This window comes from Aethalodelphis obliquidens, unplaced genomic scaffold, assembly GCF_003676395.1.
Source record: "Aethalodelphis obliquidens isolate GAN/ISIS:26980383/991018 unplaced genomic scaffold, ASM367639v1 scaffold22, whole genome shotgun sequence".
Classification (NCBI taxonomy): domain Eukaryota; kingdom Metazoa; phylum Chordata; class Mammalia; order Artiodactyla; family Delphinidae; genus Aethalodelphis; species Aethalodelphis obliquidens.
The window spans coordinates 14,798,935-14,811,451 of NW_020837966.1; positions in this window are offsets into that span (position 1 = coordinate 14,798,935).

Sequence of the window (12,517 nt, forward strand, 5' to 3'; positions counted from 1 at the left end):
TTATTTCCTTCTTTCCATTGTATTTATAGTTTAAGGGCTGACTAAGGGGCTGTAGGACTGGAATAAGTTGATCTTGTAGATTCACATTTATTTGGTCTACATCTCATCCTGGACTTTCAGGAATGAAAGCCGGCTCCTTATGGCAGGTAATTCCTGCATTTATCTGTACTGATCACAGTGAAGGGCAGGTGACTTTAATTCTAACTTGCCACATGGTCCAGAAACAAGGGTATGCACTAATCCATTACCATTATAGCACTGGAAATTCTAAATAAAAAACAGAGATATAGGTTAATTAATAACCCCCAGAAATGAGGCAGATAAAGTGCTTGCAGATCTTTCAGTTATGCTAGTTAGTCAAGCAGATATGCTTCCTATGAGCATAAGAAGAAAGACCCAATTTCCCCAAAAGTATTTTTAAAATCTAATAGGTACTGAGGGTGCTGTCCATCAGTGATTTTACAATTAATGCTTAGTGGAAGTTTCAGTAAACCAGCAGCTGAAGGGTGTCTTACTTGCTTGATTTATTTTTATATTTTCATTATATTTACTAACAAATCGCAATTATTTTTTCATCTCTGTATTTCATGGACCAAAAAAAAAAAAAAAGGCTTAGAAAAGACCACTTGACTTTTGCATGTTGGCCATGAAAGTTAGGAGCTGGTGACTAGAAGCTTCCTCCACTAGCTGTACTCAGTAGGTTTCCACCTAGATGCTGGTTTACTGTCTCAGTAACAGGATTTTGATTCATAACTGAATTTATTCTCAAATTGCATCCTATTGTTTTGCTACCTAGTAGTTACATGGATATCTGCTATCATGTTCTGGTGGCTGTTATTGTGAATGTTACGTTCTCGAAAAATTCTGTGTATGAAAAACAGCTCCAAGTGCTTGGGGCCAGAGGAGAGAAACTTGACTTTGCTAAGCTGTAATCACAGTTATTATACCAATAGCCGCTGGAAGATTGTTGCTGTTTATGGCCGCACAAATCAGTCTCAGCCTGGACGGTCTGGGCTTTGCCTGAATTTGATACTTAACTTTGAACTCTAGGTTTTGAAAATTTCCATTCAGTCTCAGGAATATAACGTTAGGCAACTGGATTCTCAAGAGATGGCAGAAGATAGTGTTGAGCATGCCTTTTAGATATAAAACAGGATTAAAGAGCTTCATCCCGTTGAAATTATTTACCATTGGAGCCTCTGAATACAAATTTACTCTTAAAGGCAGTGTAGCTTAAGGCAGCCATATGAAGGAGAATAAGAAAGGATTATACATATGAAATACTGAGAAAGAGATGAGAAAAAAGAGATGAGAAAAAAACTACAAGGAAAATATAAAATAGATGTGGGCTAGACATTCTATTTTGAATGTATGAAGATAAGTCGGGAAAATTCTGTTTTCACTTAGAGTAACTCTACGCAACACACAAAAAGCAACCAACTCTTATTCAAAAACCTAATCCTGATTTAATAAGTAGGAAAAAGATCTTTGCATTCTAACTCTGTCCTTGTAGTGAGAAAGAAGTGAGTTATGATCAAAACTCTTATTGATAGGTATGAACTCAGGACATTTGAAGTACATACTCGATAAAAATGCACTGAATGTTCCTTTGTGCCAGCTACGGAGCTAGGTACTGCGGATGCAAAAAAGCAACCAGGAAGGAGAAAGATGGCCTCTGGCCTGGAGGACTTTAGTGTCTGGAGGAAGAGACCGAACAGCTAATTTAACACATTTATTTAATAAACAATCACGGTACAATATGATAAGTGCAAAAGCCAAAGTATGGGCAAACTGCCACAGGAACGGGAACTAAGAGGAGACAACTTCTGAAAAGAAATCATCTTACATAGGTACCTATTCAAAACAGTTTAATCTGAAAATAAATCAGCATACAAAGGTTAGGCAACCTGTTTTGTAACCTCGGATTAGTTTTGAGTATGATCATTTCTCTGTAATGACAGCCCCTATAATATACAGTTGACCCTTGAACAATGAGGGAGTTGGGGGACGACCCTCCAAGCAGTGGAAAATCCACCTGTAACTTACAGTTGGGCCTCCCTATCTCTGAATCTGTGGTTCCGCACATGCAGATCCAACCAATGCAGATAGCGTAGTACTGCCTGCTTACTACTGGAAAAACTCCGCTCCTAAGTGGACCCGCATTGTTTAAACCCATGCTGTTCAAGGGTTAACTGTAGTTTGTACGGCTACTTGGGATTCCAGTTGTATTAAGTCACTCTAGGAGTTTCTCTCAAAAAATAGAGTTCTCATCTTATTTCGGTGTTCCTCCACAGCACCTGACACTGGGCCAGCGTTCAAAAAAAATTTTAGAGCTAAATTAAAGTTGAATATGTTCTTATGGGGCAGATGACGTGGAAAAAGAGAGTTTACTCACTGGCAATATCCGAAGCAAAACCGGATAAGGTACAGATGAAAAGGAAGATTATAGCAAAATAAACCCTCCATATTGTCATTTGCCCAAACTTGACATTAAATATACTTTTCAGGACTAAAAATGTAACCTTACAATTTCCATCACTTGATACATATTTGGATTTATTTTAAACAGAAAATACATATCAATAACTAAAAAGTAGACATCTCTGATATGAGACGAACTTGGCATTTTAGATATTTCTTCTTTATACAAATGGGAGCAGATTACAAAACATAGATTTATCTAGGGTGGTCTGGTCTTAGGTACGAATGAAGTCTTTAAAGTCTACAGGAGATTCATAAGGACTTGTTTTTCCTCTTAGAGCTGATTATGACTTTTCATAGGGATAGGCGCATTTTAAAGCTTTCTTTAATTAGGGTAAAAAACAATACCCTAACTAAAGTATCAACAGATACATGGAGACTTTGTTCTGGATGGTGGTGGTGGCTCTCCCTTGCAACCCTTCTTCTAACTGACACCTCAGAGATAGATGCTAACGAGGTCCCACTGAGATTTGGGCTTCCCAAATGGTTCTGTTTTTCTAAAACAGAAGCTCTTAGACCAAGAGTTCTCCATACAAGAAGCTGCCTGAACCACTGTGTAACCACTGGTTTCCCTCTGCTCAAAGCCACGAGTAACTGCCCATGATAATCACAGCAACTTGTCCTTGCACCACACGTGATCTCATGGGACATGAGTAACATCACAGCCCACGTGGCAAATCTCCACTTTTCAGATACAGGACTAGCTTATAGAGTTTACAAGAGATGAAAAACACGAATGATAAGCACAAACTTAGTCCGCCATTCACTAGTGATGCTGATCTCATCTTGTCATTTTTTCCCCTCTAGCCATGGTGTTCTTTAAAGCTAGAGAAGATGCTACTTATTTCATGAACCCACACGTTGTGGGTAATTTAACTTGCTAACTAGTGGAAATCATCACCCATCCAGAGTGGGTACCACTAACTATGGATTTCCTGTAAGTCTATTACTGGCAGGATTTGAGAATGCCTCTGGTCCTGAATTCTGAAACAAACATTTAATGAGCTACTACAGCTCTGAAGATCTAGTATTCAAAGCACAATGAATATAAGTCTATGCTTTAAAAAAATTTACAGTCTACTTGTAGAGGCAAATAAATATACAAAAATGTAACCAGTGTTTGGGGACATATTTAATAATATGATAGACTGGAAAGTCAGCTCTAGGAGGGTAGGGATTTTTGCCTGTCACTGCTGGATCCTCAGCTCCTAACATAGGAACAAGCACATATTTAGTGCTCCAAAAAACATTCTGTTTTTGCGGTACACGGGCCTCTCACTGTTGTGGCCTCTCCCGCTGCAGAGCACAAGCTCCGGACACGCAGGCCCAGCAGCCATGGCTCACGGGCCCAGCTGCTCCGCGGCATGCGGGATCCTCCCGGACCGGGGCACGAACCCGCGTCCCCTGCATCGGCAGGCGGACCCCCAACCACTGCGCCACCAGGGAAGGCCCTCCAAAAAGCATTTTTTTCTGAATGAATGTGCAGCACAGGCAGTAGGTATCATGGGATTCAGGGGAAGAGACCTGTGTGAATGGAGAGGTCCTCAAAGGCACCATGGAGGAGGGAGATGCCATATGAGCCTTAAAGTACACAGAGTTAGGTGGGCTTATTAAATTTATTGTCTTATTTATTCAGTGCCTCCTACATGCCGGGTACTGGCAGGGAGGGGAGTGCAAAAAGCAAATCCATTGCTGATCTAGGATGATCCTGAGAGTTTCACTCAGAGGCTAAAAGCCAGCCCTGTCTGCCAAACATCGCTTAGCATTCAAGACATGTATGGAAAGGCAAAAGAGCGAAATAATCAAGAAAAAGTCAGTAGTCCGAAAGCAGATGGCGTAGTGGTAGAGAAGGAGAGGGTACAACGTTTCTTTCTCGCCTGCCATTTCCTTTCATTTCTTGCTAAACATGGTTCAGAAGTCCTGGGAAAGGAGTGGAAATGCAGACAAACAGAAACGCCGCCCGCTTTGTCACTGCGTGCGGAAGGGATTGCCTTGGCCTTTGTTTTCCAGCCTGGAGGCTGGTTACACATTAGGCACGGTCATCTGACCTTCACTGTCAGTCTAATGCTAAACTTCGCTGCCCTCTCCTCTCTTCCAACCCATTTCCAGCTGCCACCACTGTGAAGTCAACAAACACCGCCACCAACACCCACCCCTGCACACACACACAGACGTCTGAGTTCCTGAGAAATCAACTTGTTTGTTCATCATTTCTCTTGCAAATCTAAAAATCACCCTGGTGGCTATAGGCTTTGGTGAGTCAGGAGGTTAACTGCGAGGCCAGAAAAACAGACACTGGGAGGAGGTCTGAAATCTTTCCACCACCTGCTCTTTAAGTAGGAGAGCCAGCTGCCAGGTGACGGGTCTCTGATGGTGGGAATCTCACCCTTCTCACTGTTTTCGGCAGCTCAAAGTGTTATCTGGCACCTTAGTTGCATCAATTTAGTGCACATTATTATTTCATGTTGCTGGACTCATGTTTTGAAAAAAACACAAACGTGTGTGTGTACATATATGCACATATACCTTTTGATTGCACTGCCTCCATTGGTTGGCTTTACTCGGAAACCCGGTAAATTCAGCAAGCCTCTGTGACATACAGTTAGGGCTCTGAGCTTCAGAGTCCACAGACCTTGACTGAATCCAAGTTTCTCTGTGCACTACAAGCGGTTACACCATCTACGTTCCTGTCTATGTACTGGGGGATGTCAAAACATCCCTCACAGCGTTATTCTGACAATTAGATGGGATCATCTGATGTGTTACTGTTTCTGAGGTATTGTGCATATTAATAAAAGTTAGGTGTAAGTATTCTCCTTGTTTCCCAGTCTGGAGTCTGACCTCAAATTAATCCCCTTAGTCTCGGTTTCTTTCTCATTTAGTCTAACTGTTTAGGTCGAACACCTTAGAGCAGGATTTCTCAATGTACTGACATTTCGGACCAGACAATCCTTTGTTATGGCGGCACGTCCTGTGCCTTGTATTAGCATTCGCAGCATCCCCGGCCTCCACCCACTAGACGGCAGTAGCAAAGTGCGTCCCCTCCCCAACCGTGACAACCAAAACTGTCTCCAGATACTGAGATATGTCCCCTTGGGGGCAAAAGCACCCCTGGTTGAGAACTGCTGTGTTAGAGTCCTTCTCAACTCGTCTCTTTTTTGCACACTTTCCCACCTGATCCATCAACAAACGCTGTTACTCTAAAGATGACCCTTTCTTATTCTCTCTGCTCTTACCTCCTTCATCCAAGCCACTGACGTCTCTCTTTGGCCTTAGTCTCCTTGCCAGTCTGCTCGTCCCCTAGCCCTCACCTCCGCTCTCATTCAGTTCCAAACATAGTGACCTCCTGGTAGCCCCTGCTACACAGCAGACAGGTTCCCACCTTTGCAGGGGCTGTTCCTTCTGTGGGAACTACTTTCCCTCCTGTCTTCTCCCTGTCTCACCCCTACCGCTCAGATGTTACCCTGGAGATTAGGTCTTCCCAATCCACCCCAATTTCTGATACTTCTTATCCCCTCTATTTTCTCCAGAGCATTTTTCTCCATCTAATACTGTATATTTCATTTATTTTGTTTGCCTTTCTTCCCTACAATGTCACATCCATAGGGGTAGGTCTTTTGTATGCTGAATTACTGACTGTGTTCTCCAACTCCTGACCCTCAGGAGACACTCAAATAGCAGTTAAAGGAATGCATATACGTATTATCACCATTCAAAAGTTTTAAAAAATGGGGATAAAATGGACAACATAAAATTTACCATCTTAACCATTTTTAAGTGTACAGTTCAGCAGTATTAAGTACATTCACACTGGTGTGCAATCCATCTCCAGAACACTTTTTTTTTTTTTTTTTTTTGCGGTACGTGGGCCTCTCACCGCTGCGGCCTCTCTCGTTGCGGAGCACAGGCTCCAGACGCGCAGGCCCAGCGGCCATGGCCCACGGGCCCAGCCGCTCCGCAGCATGCGGGATCCTCCCGGACCGGGGCACGAACCTGCATCCCCTGCATCGGCAGGCGGACTCCCAACCACTGCGCCACCAGGGAAGCCCCAGAACACTTTTGATCTTGCAAAACTGAAACTCTCTATCCATTAAATAGTAACTCCCCATTCCCCCTTCTCCCCGGTTCCTCACAACCACTATTCTTTATGAATTTGACTACCTTAGGTACCTCTTATAAGAGGAATCACATCTCTATTTGTCTTTCTGAAACTGGCTTATTTAATGTAATATCCTCAAGGTTCATCCATGTGTCAGAATTTCCCTCCTTTTAAAGGCTGAATAATATTTCATGATATGTATATATCACATTTCAAAACTTCTATTCATCTATCAATGGACAGAAATGGAATTCTGGGATCAAAGAGTAATTCTATTTTTAATCTTTTGAGGAACTGCTGTATTGTTTTCCATAGTGGTTTCACCATTACATTCTCACCAACCGTGCACAAGGATTCTGATTTTTCCACCCTCTCACCAACACTTGTTATTGTCTATTTTTTTTTTCTTGTTGTTTTTTTTTTTTTGCTGTACGCGGGCCTCTCACTGTTGTGGCCTCTCCTGCTGCGGAGCACAGGCTCCAGACGCGCAGGCTCGGCGGCCATGGCTCACTGGCCCAGCCGCTCCGCGGCATGTGGGATCCTCTCAGACCGGGGCACGAACCCACAGCCCCTGCATCGGCAGGCGGACTCTCAACCACTGCGCCACCAGGGAAGCCCTGTTTTGTTTTTGATGGTATCCATCTTAACTGGTGTGAGGTGGTATCTCATTGTGGGTTGGATTTGCATTTCCTTAATGATTAGTGATGTGGGGCGTCTCTTCATGTGTATCATTGCTGTTTTTAACCTCTAGGGCCCTCATCAAAAGAGCCTATGGCTTATCCAGGCAGTGTCACATCAATATCCATCTCTCATACCTACTGTCTGTTCTCCCTTGGGCCTTTGAATCTCTGTCGCAGACTTTACACCACTGGCTTTGGTGGTCAGTGAGGGAAGGGGCTACCCTTCTGCATTTGAAAACAAGATAGAAACCTGTGGATTAAAGTCCATTTTTGTCCTTCTCTCACTAACATCATTCTTTACGCTTCTGTAGGCAATTATCTCACAGCAAAGTTACAAGAGTAAACAATTAAATGTTCAAATTAGGACATTTATTGGTGAGACTTTCAGAAGCTCTCTGGGTGGATGACTCACTCAGCTGACTCACTTATGTAATTTTAATGTAACACTTGTCAATCAGATGTTTAACCTAGAACAAGGTTTCTTTCCCCTCTATTTCCATTTTTTTTTCTTTTCAACCTTGCAACATCTTAGCTTTAAAGAGTTATTTGCAGTCATTGACTTAATTTATCTTGTATATATGATCCATATTAATAACCCATATTTATTAGTAATTCAGTAAAATCCGGAACATGCTCATATGTATTCACTAGAAACCTAGCATAGATAAAGAATTAATGAAGAAATCTCATATCCTCATGATAAATTCTTTTCCATTTAGCATTGATGAGTTCCTCTAAGAGACTCCAAAATATTCCTCTAAGAAATATCAATTTTGGCATATAAAATTCTGGACTGAGCTGCCCTTTGAGAGCTTCTTCCAGTCAACACTTGCTCTTTCTTTACTATGGCCTTAAGGTTGTGTTGCAACAATGACCCAGTGGTGATTATACTGTCATATGACAATATAAATGTGCACATGTCCTAAGCCTCAGGGACACAGATGACTGACTGCCCAGAAAGTAGACGGTAACCTCATCTTTCCCTTGCTTTACTATCTTCCATTTTGCCTAACTTCTTCTTGAATTCCTCCTTTGGTTTCTCTATAAGCTGTTTTCTATTCTATGTGGCAGAGAGGTCCCTCCCAATTTCTTTCAGAGGTTTCTCTCCTTTTTTAACCTTTAAACATAGCTGTTCCTCAAGTCTCTTTGCTCAGTCTCCTGCTATGCCTTCTTGTCAATCCCATTCACCTCAAATTTCCATTTTCACCTCTCTTCATGAGACCCAAATCCATGCCACTGGCATGGTCTTTCCTGAGCTCCAGAAAGGAACCCCCAGCGCTGGTCAGAAATCTTGTCAAAGCCACCACCTCGCGGTAAACCCAGTCTGCCCCTATACCTCCTTTCTGCTTATTGACTTAAGTATCCTACTCATCTCAGTTTACAAAACTGAAATATCTTTTCTACTTTCATTTCTGCTGTCAACAACAAGTAGCCAGTACTTAAAGCATTTAAAGGAAAGAAAGATTATTTTGGGTTGGGGGACTCAGGGGAGGCTCCAAGGAAGAAGTGGCTTTGGGGCTGGCCTTTAAAAGATGTGGAGATTATGTCAGGTGGAGGTAAAGGATGGGGGAGAGTTTTCATAGGATGAAAGAGGCAAAGAGGCCATGTTTCACGAGGAGGAGACTTAGCTGAACTGGCTAGAACGGAATGGAAGAAGAGATTAAGGTAGAAATCATGGAGAGTCATGAGTTTAGAGAAAGGAGTTTGATTTGAAGACAGAAACCCTGAGAACCCAGTAAACATTTCGCAGTTGGAGTAACATCATTTGAATTTATAATCTGTTCTGTTGTATCCCGCTTTCTACCTTCCCTGGAGAAGGGTATCCATCCTTGGGCAATCCATCTCTCCCTCTCCCCTTGCCTCTCCCCCTCCCTCCCTCTCTCCCTCCTTCTTCCCTCTCTCCCTGATTCTTCTTTGTATTCCCCAGCATGTTACCCAGCACATTGGTATTCAGTAAATGTTTGATAAATGGATAAAGAAGATAGTGGCGCATATATAAAGGAGCAGTGAGCACAGACATTAAACTACTACAAAAAACACATGTTCCATTTAGTGCTAGAATGTCTTTAGCTTTTAGGCTTTCCCTCTAACCATCCAATCCCTCATTTATCCATCCTCCTTTCTCTCACTTAGCTAACCAGTCCTGTTGACTTGTAGTGTATCAGATACAACGGACATAAAAGAATAAGGCATCAGGAAGCTACTTGTGGGAATCAACAAGACGTGTAAACAAACTCTGAAATATACTGCAAAGAAGGATTTGAGAGAAGAATGCCTAAAGTATATGGAAACACAGTGAAACGAACAACGAGTTACCTGGAATGACATGTGAGCCACACAGATCATTCACTCAAAACATGTCACCTCCTATGTGCCAGTCACATAGCTGAAGGTATCCTGTGTGAGATGTACACCCTGTTCCTAAGACCTCTTTGATTTCAGTTTGATTCATAGAAAAATACTCTCATTTATTGGGCAACTGCCAATATCCCATAAACCCTCACATAAAGCCTTTATACAGACAGAGAAACTGAGATGCAGAGAAGAGAGGTAACTTGCCCAGTTGGAGTTGGGGTTGATTTTAAAGCTCACGCTCTGGTTACTACACGATGCCTCTCAGAACAGTACAGAGAAGGATGTACAAAGTGTTATGAGAACTCAGAACAAGGGATACCTGGGGGGAAAATTAGGGAAATCTTCCTGTTAAAGATGGGGTTTTACAGCAGAAAAGCTACAGGAGGCCTGTTGTTATTTGCTCTAATGAAAAAATGTTTAATACCAAGCTCTAGTGACAGTATTTTTCACCTATCCTGATATGCACTTGAAGCAGCACATGGGTGCAATTTTACTGGTGTGTTCCATTTGAGTGCCCGAGGTTATATGTAGAAGTGATTTAGGGGTGACATTTCCAGAAGAATTTATTTGCCCCAACAAAAGTCTGTTGCATGAGGTCTCTTCTCTCCCATCCTAACCCAGTACCAAAAGTGCCAGGGGCTCAAAGTTCACTACATATTGTGAGTCAGGGCACTAAGGAAAAAAGGCTCATCTTTTTTCCTCGTCCAAGCATGGCTCAACTGGTATAAATCAATTTATTAGCACTGGGTTTGAGATCAGACATTTGAGCCTTTTGTGTACAAAAGGCAAGTCACAATATCTCCAGCCTGAATAATTCATGTTGTTTGTAATGGCTCTTTTAAGCCTTTCTGTTAAACTTGAAGATTAGCTTTTTCTTTTTTTTTACTTCCTTAATCAAAGCTTATTTTGACTCAACTTTGAACAATTCCTCAAGCTGGATTGCTCCACTACTGGATTCAGTATTTTGGGCACTGGGAATCAGGTTGTCGCTGGTTCTTAGGCGTGCTGTATTATTCAGTGCCTTCGCAAACGATAAATAGGTTGAAAGCCTAGAAGGCTATTTTCTAATTTCTCAAGGGTCTCTTTACCACCTAGTTTTCTTTTCATCAAATGTTATTTACTGAGTAACTCCAATCAGCCACTTTGGTATTGCAGCTTGCTGTGATATTAGCAGATAATAAATGTCAGCATGGGGAGGGTAAGAGATCCCGGCCTCAAATGTAATAATATTGTGTGTTTGAAATTGACTCCACTTTCATCAGACTGAGTGTCACAGGGGGTGAGACCTTTGCTCAGCCATCTTGATAAGATCCCAGGGGTCCCTGTTGGAATCGGTAGGATTTGCCATGTGTGCAAGAGAAGAAAAGATTTCAAAGATCTAAGAAACAAAGCAATCTCTTATTTGTCTTGGAAATCATATTATATTTTGTGTTTTACAGGCACATACACATATTAATGTGCAGTCTATCATACTGCAGACATAGGAACAAAGATGTTAAATTAACATGTCACATAGAACCTAGCAGGAAAGAATCATTTCTACTTGGAAGGTAGGGAGATTAAAATGGGAAGTCACAGAGGGCAAATATGTAGAAGGCAAGTCAGAGTAGCTCCTTCTACACCATAGTAACCACTGTACATCAAACCAAGCAGTCTTCCATGCTGAACTCAAATGCAGCTCAGAATCCTTCTCAACACAGTCGGCAAGGAAGCCACTGGTGATCTTCAGCTGTCATGCTAGAGAAAATTTTAGCCATTCCTGACCTCTTAGGGTAGTTATGTCCAAATGCAGGGACCGTTATAAGCAATCCAGGAGGCGGCCTTGGAGATATTCCCTATTAAACACAATAATAAAATAATCTAAAAAAAGGGGGTCCCTGCGATTATTTCAGAATTGGCAGAATGCCATGGTTCCTGTTGCAGTGGGTCTTCCATGACAGCTCAGTGCTAGTATCTTATCTCATTAATAGCTAGTTTACTGCATTGCCAACTAGTTTACTTCATTAACAGTTATTTTGCCTCCTTAATAGCAGGCTCGCACCTGCTTTGAAGTTTTTGGCCAAGATCTCTGTGTGGGCTCTCCTGACTTCAGTAGAGGTGTCTTTGACCTTTACTCCTCAGAGCTTCTAAATTTTGTATTAGTCCCTAACTCCTATCTCACATCTTTTATACCTGAAATACAAAGAATGGTTTCTGTTCCCCTGTGTGAACTGCAGGCAAAAAAGAGACACATTTTACCATTTTATAGTCTAAAAAACACAGGTGTTTTTCTATTCTTTTGAGCTCCAAATATAATAGCTCCGCATCCAGATGTTTATTTCTCTGTGCCTTTCGGTATGACGTTTCCTAACAGTTATATAAAATCTATACTAAACACTACTGCTTCACATGTATTAAGACTTAACCTCATATAAAGATGTTTTAGCTCTCTGAGAGTTCAGGTAAGGAGTAGACAGTATCCCTGTTTTCCTTCTGACCTTGTGGTTTTCAGCATTTATGAAAAGCTGATTAAGAGAAGATTACAACTTATTTCAAACTAGTGCTAGAAGACATTTTATCATTCAAGTTAGTAATATCAAACGTCACCTTTATGGCCTCACTCAAAAAGGAATGAGGCAGAGAGAGGGACACACGTATTATCTTCAGTACTGTGGGTTTCCTCTAGCTGCTACCTGCAAATGAATGAGTGTCTGTTGTCAGCCTGGTATAAAATAGCCACCTTCCCACAACTTTGTCACACTATTTTATACAGTGTTTAATAGGGAATTAACCACTACCATCTTTCAAAGGTCTCTTCTGTTTCACAGAGAAGATCTCAGGGACTGTATCCACAATCTCTGTCCCCATATAGTTCTAGATTAGAGTTGGCCATCAAGAAGCACAAGTAATAAGATCTGGAAGA